The sequence below is a fragment of the Ceratotherium simum genome, chromosome 27, assembly GCF_057802395.1.
Source record: "Ceratotherium simum simum isolate JZ-2026a chromosome 27, ASM5780239v1, whole genome shotgun sequence".
NCBI classification, from domain to species: Eukaryota; Metazoa; Chordata; class Mammalia; order Perissodactyla; family Rhinocerotidae; genus Ceratotherium; species Ceratotherium simum.
The window spans coordinates 26542099-26553705 of NC_141926.1; positions in this window are offsets into that span (position 1 = coordinate 26542099).

Sequence of the window (11607 nt, forward strand, 5' to 3'; positions counted from 1 at the left end):
CACTCTAAGCTCCATGAAGAAAGAAACTATGTCTGTCATGTTCATGACAGGATTATCAACCACAGTACAGAGCCTGGTCCACAGGAAGCCCTTAGTAATCCTGTTTTGTTTTGGTTTGCTTAACTCAGTAACTACTCACGCTAACATTTCTTCATTGCCTTTAGCAGGTGTTTCTTCCTCAGATGTTGGTGTCAGCAGAATTTCTGCATTAACTTGGTGGTTCTCTCTGCCTACTCTCCTTCAAAGCCAATCTCTTCTATTCACATGAATTTAACTACTAGCTATATGCTATGACTTAAAAATATATTTCTTCCACCGCGATCACAAGCTTCAGATTTTTATATCTAATTGCCTACTAAATATTTCCAATTGGATATTACACAGACACTTCAAACTCAACATGTTCCAACTGAGCTCATCTTTTTCCCTCTCCTCCCCTCTCACCCCCACCTGCTCCTCCCACTCATATATTTACAAATTTCAATTAACAGAGCCATCATCCACCTAGTCTCCCACAGCAGAAATCTTGTAGTCATTCTAAATTCCTTTCTGTCTGTCTACCCACATCTTTTCATTCACTGATTATTCCTCCCACGTGGTTCCATAATCCTTCTCCTCATCCCTACTACTACTGCTAATCAGGTTTCCATTCTTTCTTACCTTGACTACTGAAATAGCCTCCTAATAACTCTCTTTATCTCATTTTGCCCTCCTTTGAAGATTCCTCCACATAGCAGCCAGAATGACATATCTAAAATTCAATTTGACCCTGGAGTTTTCTTGCTTAAACCCCGTCAAAGGCTTTCTATAGCCTTGTTATTCAGTTAACACACCAGGCTCTCTGTCACTTGAGTCTTGATTTACTTTTTCACTTCTACCTTGTATTTTACCTTCTAATAATCCCCAACTGCTTTCAATTCTTGTTAAACAATGATGTTTCCTTCATCCTTAGCTTCCCTTATGAAGGTCCCCAAGCCTGGAATGTCACTCAGCTCTTACCTATCCTTCTTATGTTCCTTCTGGGAACATCTCTTTCAGGAAGCCCAAACCACTGGGTTAGACTGAGTTCATCTCTGCTCTCCCACAACCCATCAGCAAAGCTCTTATTATTACTACATAACTTGAGACTAGCTGTTTATAGTCTGCCTCCTCCACTAAACAATCAGATCCTTCAGAGCTGGCCCCATATCATATTTGTCTTTGTGCCCCAGGATGCAGTGGACAGCCTGCCACATATTATGTATCTAAAAACAGCCATTGCACTGAAATTTCTGAGATCACTTTGAATCTCTGTGACAGAACCCAGTATCTGTTTTGCTCTTTCTTTCTTGTATTCTGTTGAACTCCAATTTTATTCCAGGTGACAATGTGCCCAGCTAATGACTACATTTTCCACCCTCCCTTGCCATGACAGAAGACCAATGAGATGTATGAACTCACTGCTGGCTTTCTGGAAACCTCTTTAAAGGAGGCTGACTCAACTAGGGAGAAAATAGTTTTCTCATTTATTTCTCCCCACCTTCTGCCTGAAACATGTTCACAATGACTGGAGTTCTAGGAAACATCATGTATCCTTGAAGGTTCAAAGCCATGCTCTAACAAAAGATAGGAGTATGGTTCCCTAATGACCCTGGAGCTTTCATACAAGCCCAGGACAGCATTCTTTTAGACTTTCGTTACATGAGGGAATAGGACCTCCACTTGTTTAGCCTATCTGGGTCTTTGTGACCAACAGCTGAATGCAGTAGCAGCTGCTACCTCTGAATGAAAGTTTCTTCTAAAATGATGCAATTGCAAATTAAAATTGAACATAAAAAATACTTAAATGGGATTATCTAGGATGGACACATTTCTATTTCCAAACTCATTGCCCTACTCAGCTACATTCAGAAACTGGCAGGGTGAATGACTTCTAATATCATAGTGAGCTATTTTGTTTTTCCCATTGTTATTTAACTCTACGACTTGTCACTTTAGTAGAGTTGGAGTTTCTAAGGTAATTACTTGAGTAACTTATAGTACTTGTATTCACAGCTAGTAACTACTATGCAGGCTTCATAGTGCCTAATTAAGAAATAAGCACAGAGTAATTAGAGTTCTTTCAAGAATTTACAATCAAGAAAGCATTACTAAACCACTATGTATGTACTCTAGTTTACATGTATCTATGTGTATGCACAGAAATAAATCTTTGTGCAGATAACAAACATAAATTGAGTTAGCCTCCCCATTTATGAAGTATAAAATAAAACAATGAAAACAACAACACATATACGCACACAAATTTCAAGAACACATTGGATTCTGGGTCTCCAACTTTACAAGCATCATATCTTGTATTTCTAACTACCTACTCACTTGTTTATCTTGTTCTCTCCTCAGGACTACCACAGGACATATTCACACTATTTTGACTCAGTTTAAACTCCATTCAGTTGATATCTAGACACTGACACCAGGTGGTCTCTTCTCCAGGCCTTGAAGGTTAACTTTTCAACAATCATCGGTGCCCATTTTCTGAGTAAGTCTGAATTGCTTAGAGTCTGTGCCACCAGCTGTCTGTGTCATTCTCTCAGGCTCCTCCCTCCCAGTGGATGGTCATTCACTGTGTATAATGATTTCTTCAAACACTCATTCCCTTCTGAGCCATTTAAAGTCCATGTAAAACAAGCCTTGATCCAGAGGGCAAAACATTTTGTCTTGTTTTGTTTTTAAGGACAAATGATAGGATATGAGATCAGAGATATTTAGACCCTAAATGCCATATCTTGACCCTAGTGTTTTGCACTTAATAGGTGCTTGTTGTTAATAATAAGCAGCTTGTCCAAGGTTCACTCATTCATTGGTTTACTGAATATTAAGTATCTGCTATGTGGCTAGCACAGTACTAGACTCCGGATACCACAGTGAGCAAAAACAGATACGGTATCTAATTACATGTTGTAGAAAAGACAGGTATTAAGCAAACTATCTCAGAAATGAGTTTACAGTTACAAACTGAGACAAGCGCTATGAAGGAAAGGAACAAGGTTCTATGTGTCTGCTAATCGCAGACTAGATGGTTTCAGACCAACCATTCCACTGAGTAAACTAGAAAAATGGAATTTAAAAAAATCTGTTTGAATGTGTCATAATGCTCCCAAGGCTGTGAGGTTTTGAGGGGCTAAAATCCAATAGAGTAGGGAAGTGCAGAGAGGCGAACCTGAGAGTCAGAGGGACTTTTCCTCCTACGGCGTTTGCTAATTCTCGGTGGAGGCTCAGAAGAGGAGCAGGGCTTCCTATAGCCTCATGGGGCTGGGGAACAAAAGTTGAAGTTTAGGAGCCATGCAGAAAGGGAGGCTTTGAGAAACTCCAAGGCTTTCAGTTGAGAAAGGAAAGCACTCATGATCTCCCTTCTCCATGGCATGCCTTCAACCAGTACTCCAGACAGTCATGGCTCTTCAAGGAGTGACTTACAATTTCAGTCCTAATGTATCTGAGCTATCAATTCTTCTGCTTATAAAGGGTTGCTTTAGCCTTTCACTAAATTATACCAGTGAACATGGCAGTACTAGGAGGAAACCCAGAAGATTACTTTAGTTCTATGTATGCTTCTCTCTGAGTAGTATAGATCTATACTCCACCGTGCAGTGAAACCTTTGATAGGATTAGCCAGTCAGCACCCATTACTTCTTTTATGCCCATTTATCCAGTGGCATGAGGAAACTTAAGCGGCCAAGAGGCAGTCTAAGCTTCAGATTTAATGGAATCTGTATCCTGGTGGAAACATTGTGTTATTCAATACTAAAATATTCAAACCAACTAAATCCAGAAGAATGGGAATGGGAGAGAAAACCTTCGCCAGTATATTACTAGGTACAATTGGGAGAAGCTCCACTCTCACTTCCATCCTATTGTCTCTAAATCTACATTTTCAATCTATGAGAGATACAATAGTGTATACCGATCCTTGACCAAAAAAATATTGCAAGACAGCCCTCTAGTCACAAGCTAGTGCATCTCAGCTGTACTGTATGGGAGACTACAGTTAGACCACAGCTGTTTCTGGGCCTTGGGTTACCTTAGACCACTCAATCACCATTTTTCCCACTTCTTTCATTGTAAAATAAGCTTCCTTGGTCAGAGGAAGGTTGAGTAGAATGTCATAATAGTGTATAAAATACTCAGTCCATGGATGGTGATACTGAAAGAAGAAAAATTGAGAGGAAGGGCAAATTAGAATCTAGACTGTCATAGCCCCCTCCATGATGGAAGGAGTCTAGCTGGCCTCCCAAGGGTGTGGTACTACATTGCAAGCTCAGGGGTGGTAGCTTTGCTGGCAAGTACAGCAAAGTCAGATTTTTGAGGCAAAGTCCATGTTTTAATGCCTGTCACCATAACCACTTTGATCAAAAACTAAGGCAGTTCAGGGCCAGCCTGGCAGTGTAGTGGTTAAGTTTGCCTGCTCCGCTTTGCCAGCCCAGGGCTCGTGGGTTCAGATCCCAGGCACGGACCTGTATTGCTCGTCAAGCCATGGTGTGGCGGTGTCCCACATACAAAATAGAGGAAGACTGGCAACAGATGTTAGCTCACAGCTAATCTTCCTCACCAAAAAAACAAAAAATAAAACAAAAAAAACTAAGTAGGCGTGGGAAAGAGACAGAGCAGCATAAATGGAGGGAGTCACCTTGTCCACCTGATAATCAAAAGCCTCATTCACAAGCGGCCTTTTGTTAGTCATTCACTTGGATACATTTAGTTACACTTCGGAACCTCATTCAGAGAGGTCATCCATATATGTCTTCCCCCAAACTCTTTGTGATCAGTCTTATAATTCTGTTTCTTTTAGGTCCTGACAATCTGATTATACCATTAGCCACTGTCCATCAATCAGTGTAGATACTTACCTCAGGCTTTCTACTAACAGACAAAGTGAACAGTAAGATAAATTGTTGGAATTTATGTCCAGTGGGAGAAGTTTCCTCCTCCACTGTCCTTCAGGGCCACTCCTAAAGGAGGAAATGATGTCACAGCACTCTACTCCCGGTTGGTGCAAACGTGTGCAGACCCATTTTTTAACCAGACTCAAATGTTTTCCTCTTCAGTCAACTGATCTGAAGTAATTCTCCCATGAGAGTGGAGTGCAGCGCAGCAGGAGGTGGCACGGTGAGAGTTAATGAACCACTTATGAACTTATTTCTGCCTTCACAACTGGATCGGACCCAATACTGGTTACATCACTTCCACTTGCTGATGGAGGACTTCACCATGTCTAACAGCAATGCTGGTTTCTAATTCTTCACTACTGTACAATCCTCTATTCTTCATCTTATTGATAAAGAAATAATCCAAAATGGCTCTACTTTATACTTCTGACTTCATCTCTTACTATTATCACCTTGGCTCACTCCTCTCCAGCTACTCTCTTCCTCCATCAAGCCAGTCATGTTCACAATCTTCGCCCTTCTTGTTCTTTCTGCCTTATGCACAAGTCTGTTTCAACACCTCCTTCAGGACATGGCTCAAACATTACATTCTCAGTGACACCTTCCCTGATAACTCTTTTTTAACTTGACCAATTCCCCGCACTGATAATCTTAGTTTACCCTGATTTATTTTTTTCCTTACACCGATCACCTTCTAATATACCGTATATTTCAATTTGTTTGTTCTCTGTCTGTCTCTACTAGAACATAAGTTACATGAGGGAAGTTTCTTCTGTCTGGTTTACCACTTTCTCTCCAGTGCCTAGAATACTGTGAACATATTAGATATTCAATAAATACTTGAATGAATGAATGAGTGAATGAATCTTTTCCCTCAAAGTCCTAACAAATTTTAAATTTTGTTTGAGAGTGTTCCAATGGATTAAAAACAAATAGTATTGTTAAATGAACATGTCTTATTTTATTCACCTATATTGTCTAAAACCCCCAATTTATGTTCTCTTCCTTTTTTTCCTACATTCTTTCAATCTATGTATATTATAAGAATTTTGAGTGAGGAGAAATTACTTCAGTTTGCTCTTCTTTCCCAACATCTGCTGGTTTTTAGATTAATAATGCCACTGGTTGTTTCTGATTCAAACACAGTGTGAGGCTTTGTTTCTTAGACAAGTCAACCGAGCAAGCAAACAATTAGAATTACTCCCAGCATGAAGAAGCACACTGAATCCAGAATCTCAGTAAGTGTCCCCATCATGCTAAAATCAGCCTGATCTAAAATCGTTGGTTCCCCTTTGGCCTTAATCCCTCAGAATCTGTACACACACACACATGCACACACACACACACACACCAAATACACATAAAAATTCTGATATAAATTAACAAAGCTTTGCAATTTTTTTGTGGGAATTTTTTCGTCTCACAGATTTGCTTTTAAATTGGTTCCCAGAGCAGGCTGGGATCTGACAATAGTTAAAGCTCTGGAGACAAAGAGAGGAGTGAGGGCGAGAGAGAAGAAGAATTGGCTCCCCCTGACCAGGTAACGCCCTTAGATGGGCCTATTAAAGGACCTGTTAAGAGTCTTCAAGCAAGGAGGAAAGAGTGTCATCAGAAAAAGGAGGGCTGCTTCACTAGCAAAAAAACTCAGTGGGGAGGTAAAGATCTTCCCACCAACAAAATCTCCATTCTCAGAATCCTACTTCTCCCTGACCAATGCCCAGACTTCACATCAGACACATGACAAGGCCATCAATTCAACTGACATTGAATTTAGACAACCTGCAGACTCGATGCATGTGAGTCTCTTTTCGCTCTCTCAACCCAGTGGCTGCAAGAAATGTGATCTTCCTTTTGTGGAGCCCAAAAAAGCCACTGATTTTCAATCTATGACTTAAGCAGAAAATTGTACAATTGGCACTAGTGAATTCATTTCTTTAAGCTTTGTGGAAACTTTAACAGTAAATACTATACCCTACAGGTCTTGCATAGGTCTTCCTACTAGCCTCTAGCAGAAGCTAATTGGTCCCCTAAAGCCTTCCTCGAATTAGCTTTACATTCCAGGGTGAACAATTTAATATACTGTGTCACCTCTGTGTAATGCCAGAGACCCACTGCTTACTAGTAAGAGTTTTCACTACTTTTAATTGTATATCAGTTAGCTGTTGCCACAATAATGCTGCAATAACAACAAAACAATAATAACAAAACTGATGGCTTATATAATCACTTTTTCTTGCTCTTGTGACTTTACGTTGGAAGAAGTTGGCTGATCTAGCTTGAGCTCAATTGGGTCTTCAAGACGTTCTACGTACTTCTCATCCTCTTTGGACCACCAGGCTAGCCGGGGCATATTTTTCTCACAGTGATGGCAGAAATGCAAGAAGGCAGACAACCACTGCACAAACACATCTCAGATCTTCACTCACATTTTGTCAACTAATATCCCGCTAGCCAAAGCAAGTCACATGGCCAGGCTCAACCTCAATGAGGCAGAGTAGAATACGCCACCCACAGTGCGAGGAAAAGGAAAGAGAATATTTATTAAACACTAATCCAAACTATCATAATCCCTAACAAGCTCAGATAAGCAATCCTGGATCCCCTTCTTTCTTTGAATGCCTGTGCCTACACAAACTTCTGATTTAAATTTCTGTATCCATAGGGTTCTTAGTTGCAAACAACAGAAACCAACTCTGTCTGAAAATGAGAATATTGAAAGAATATTGAATTATTAACAGATGCAATGGGGAGACTGAAGAACTAGGCTCAGAGGCTCCCAAATCAGTACCAGTGCGTAAATCACAGCACAGCATGATCCGGGGCTGTGGAAAGACATGGCTGCCCACCGCCTCTGCCTCTAGGCCTGCACTGTCCAATACAGGAGTCATTAGCCACACATGGCTAGTGAGCACTTGAAACATAACTAGTCCAAATTGAGGCATGCTTTACACCAGATTTTTGGAGTACAAAGGAAGTAATTGTAAAATAGCTCATCATTTTTTTTCATGGATTATATGTTGAAATTATAAATATTTGGGTTAAATAAAATACATTCTCAAAGTTAATTTTACCTGTTTCTTTTTACTCTTTAAAAGTTAGACTACCAGAAAGTTTTAAATGGCATATGTCGCTCATGTTACACTTCTATTGGACAGCACTGCCCTAAGCGCTGCAGCTTCTACTTCCTACTCTGCCAGCACTGAATGTGGGTAATTGCTGGCTGCACCACCAATGTGGTTTCCAAAACTAGAAGTTGCTAAAACAGCCAACACCAGCAGAGAAGAGTCTTCCCTATCCTGTCTTCTTTGCATCCCAAATATAATCTGGGAAAGATCCATCTGCTTAGCCAAACCTGGGTCATATATTTATGCCCTAGTTTCAAAAGAGGCTAACAAACGAACAGATGGTGTTTCTAGTCCCTACAGAAGGAAAAAAACTCTTACAATCAAGACTCATAAAGTGGAATTCCCCAAATATAGGTAGAGATTTTGATATTGAGTATGCGAAAGTCAGTAAAAAACCTACTTTTTGACCTAGTATTTCCCTGTTCAGGAATATAACCTTAAGAAATATAAATATAGGCAATGATTTCTTTACAAAGATTTTTATCTTATCTGGGTTGCCCCCAGAAGCAGACAGCGAAGTAAACAGTTGTGAGATGAGCTCAGAAGCATCAGTCGGGAGTTGGGGGAGTAAGACAAAGAAGGGAAGGAGATCAACTCAAAGGTGTTTCAATGAGAAGGCCAATGGGGCTCAGTCCCTCTGGGACCTCTGGGACACTGTTTAGAATAGACCTCAGTGCAATGCCATCTGAGGGGTGAGGATGAGAGTGGTGAGGGTTGATCCTGGGAATGTTAACTCCCTGGCACTTCTGGCCTGTGCTGGCAAGTATATGCCTGTATCCAAACAAAGCCTCTGGGCAGAGAGTCACAAGAGCCATCAGCACATATGGGAAAAGTGAGTGCAAAAGGATATGAATGAGGCAGTGACGGCAGAAACAACTGACAAGCTGTCATTAAAAATGAGTGTCTTAGTCTGCTGGGACTGCCTTAACAAAATATTATAGACTAGGAGGCTTAACAACAGACATTCCCTTCTCACAGTTCTGGAGGCTGGGAAGTCCAATATCTAGGTGTTGGCAGATTCAGTTCTTGGTGAGGGCTCACTTCCTGGCTTGCAGATGGCTGCCTTCTTGCTGTGCCCTCGCATGGCAGAGAGAGAGAGAGAGCTTTGGCCTCTCTTCCTCTCGTTGTAAGGACACTAATTCCAACAGAGGGCCCCCACCCTCATGACTTCATCTAAACATAATTACCTCTCAAAGGCCTCACCTCCAAATACCATCCCATTGGGGGATAAATATTATGGCTTCAACATGAGGATTTGGGGAGGACACAAACACTGTCTATAACAAGGATGTTTTCAAAATTTTTTATAATTCATTCCATAAATATTTAATTAACAGAACACCGAGTATGTGCAAAGCACTATCCAAGGAGGAATGGATCACTGATCAAAACAGACAAAATCCCCTCCCTCATGGAATTTATATTCTAGAAGGGAGAGAGAGAAATAAATAACCAAAAAATCAACAAATTGCTTTGTATGTTAGTGGTGATGAGTCCTATAGTGAAAAATAGAACTTCGAATGGTGATAGGAGTGCCCAGAGTGGGGGTGGAGGTTTCAGATTAATGGGAGGCTTCATGGAGAAGATAACATTTGGGCAAACATGAGGCAAGGAAGTGAGGAATGCCAGTACCAGTGGGAAGAGCATTCTGGGTAGAAAGACCAAAAACTGCAAAGACCTCAAGGTGAGGACCAGCTGGTCATGGCCAGTAACAGCAAGGAGGCCAGCATGGCTAGAGCACAGCAAGTGAGCAGGGTAGTACTAGAGTGTCAGAAAAGGAATGGGGAGCTGGAGCACAGGGAGCCTCACAGGCCATTGTAAAGACTTGGAATTTTGCTCTGAATGAGATGGAAAGCCATCGGAGAGTTTTTAAAAGTTCATCCATGATGCTCTGTTGAGAATAAACTGAAGGGTAACCAAAGCTGGAGCAGGGAGACCAGTTAGGAGGCTGTTGCAAGAACGTGGTAGAGAAGCGACAGTGATTTGAACTGGGATGGCAGCAGAGGAGCTACCGCAGAGAAGTAGGGAAAGTATTTTGAAAGTAGAGCCAACAAGCTTTGCTGACAGATTAGATGTGGGTTGGGACAGAAAGAGCGGAGTCAAGAGCGGCTCTTGAGTTTTTGTTCTAAGCAACTGGAGAATGGAATCATCACTAATTGAGAAAAAGACAAGAGGAAAAGCAGGTTTGAAGTTACAAATGTAAAGTGAAGGGAAAACCAGGAGTTCAGTGATGGATGTGTTAATGGGGCAATGAACGGGTCATATGGGTCTGGAGCTCAGGAGCAAGCTCTGGACCGCAGATGTAAGTTTTCGAGTCTTCAGCATACAGATGATATTTAAAATCATGGACTAGATGAGATCAATGGAATGAGCATCAATAGAAAAGACTTCTAAGCTGCTTTGGAAAATAGTCTGGCAAATTCTTCAAAAGGTTAAACAAAGAGGTACCCTATGATCTAGCAAATCCAATCTTAGGTATATATCAAAGAGAAATGAAAACCTGTCCATAAAACAATATTGTTCATTAATGTTCACGGCAGAAATATTCATAATAGCCAAAAGGCAGACACAATACAAATGACTATCATCTGTTGTATATCCATGCAATGCACTATTATTGGGAAATTAAAAGAAATGAAGTACTGATACATACTACAATGTGGATGAATCAGGAAAACATTATGCTAAGTGAAAGAAGCCAGTCACAAAGGACCACATATTGTATGATTCAATTTATATGAAATGTCCAGAATAAACAAACCTATAGAGACAGTGGTTGCCTAGGGCTAGGAATAGGGGGAAGGAAATCTGAGTAGGGGATGAAAATTAAAGGGCCTAGGGTTTCTTTTGAGGGTGATGAAATGTTCTAAAATTGATTACGGTAATGGTTACACAACTCTGTAAATATATTAAAGCCATTGAATTGTACACTTTAAATGGCTGAATTGTATACTGTATGAATTATATCTCAATAATGCTACCAAAAAAAAAGAAGAAGAAAGAAAAGAAGAGAGTTCCAAGTTTGAGACCTGGGGCCTTTGAACATTTAGGGATTTATGCTGCTTATTAGATAACCAAGAGGAAATGCTGAGTAGGAGGCTGGGTATGTGAATTTGGAGATGAGGAGAGAGGTCTGGGCTTGAGAAATAAATATGAGCATCCTTATTATAGATAGTATTTAAAACCATTGTACTAAGTGAGATTACCTAGAAAGTGACTATACAAAATGAAGAAAAGAGACATGAGACTGAGTCCAGGGCATACCAGTGTTTAGAGGCTGGGGATATACAGAGGGGCTAGAGCACAGGGCACAGAGCAAAGGAGCCTGAAAAGGAGATGCCAGTAAAGTAGGAACAGAACCAAAAGTAGAGTGTCCTAAAACTCAAGGGAAGACATATTTAAGGGAAGAGTGATCATCTCTGTCAAATGCTTCCAACAGCACAAGTAAGATGAAAACTAAGATAGAGCATTGGTTTTAGCTATATGGAAGTCAATGGCAATCCTACAAGAGCAGCCAAAAGAATGAATGCCTGATTGGAAAATGGGAGACAAGCAAA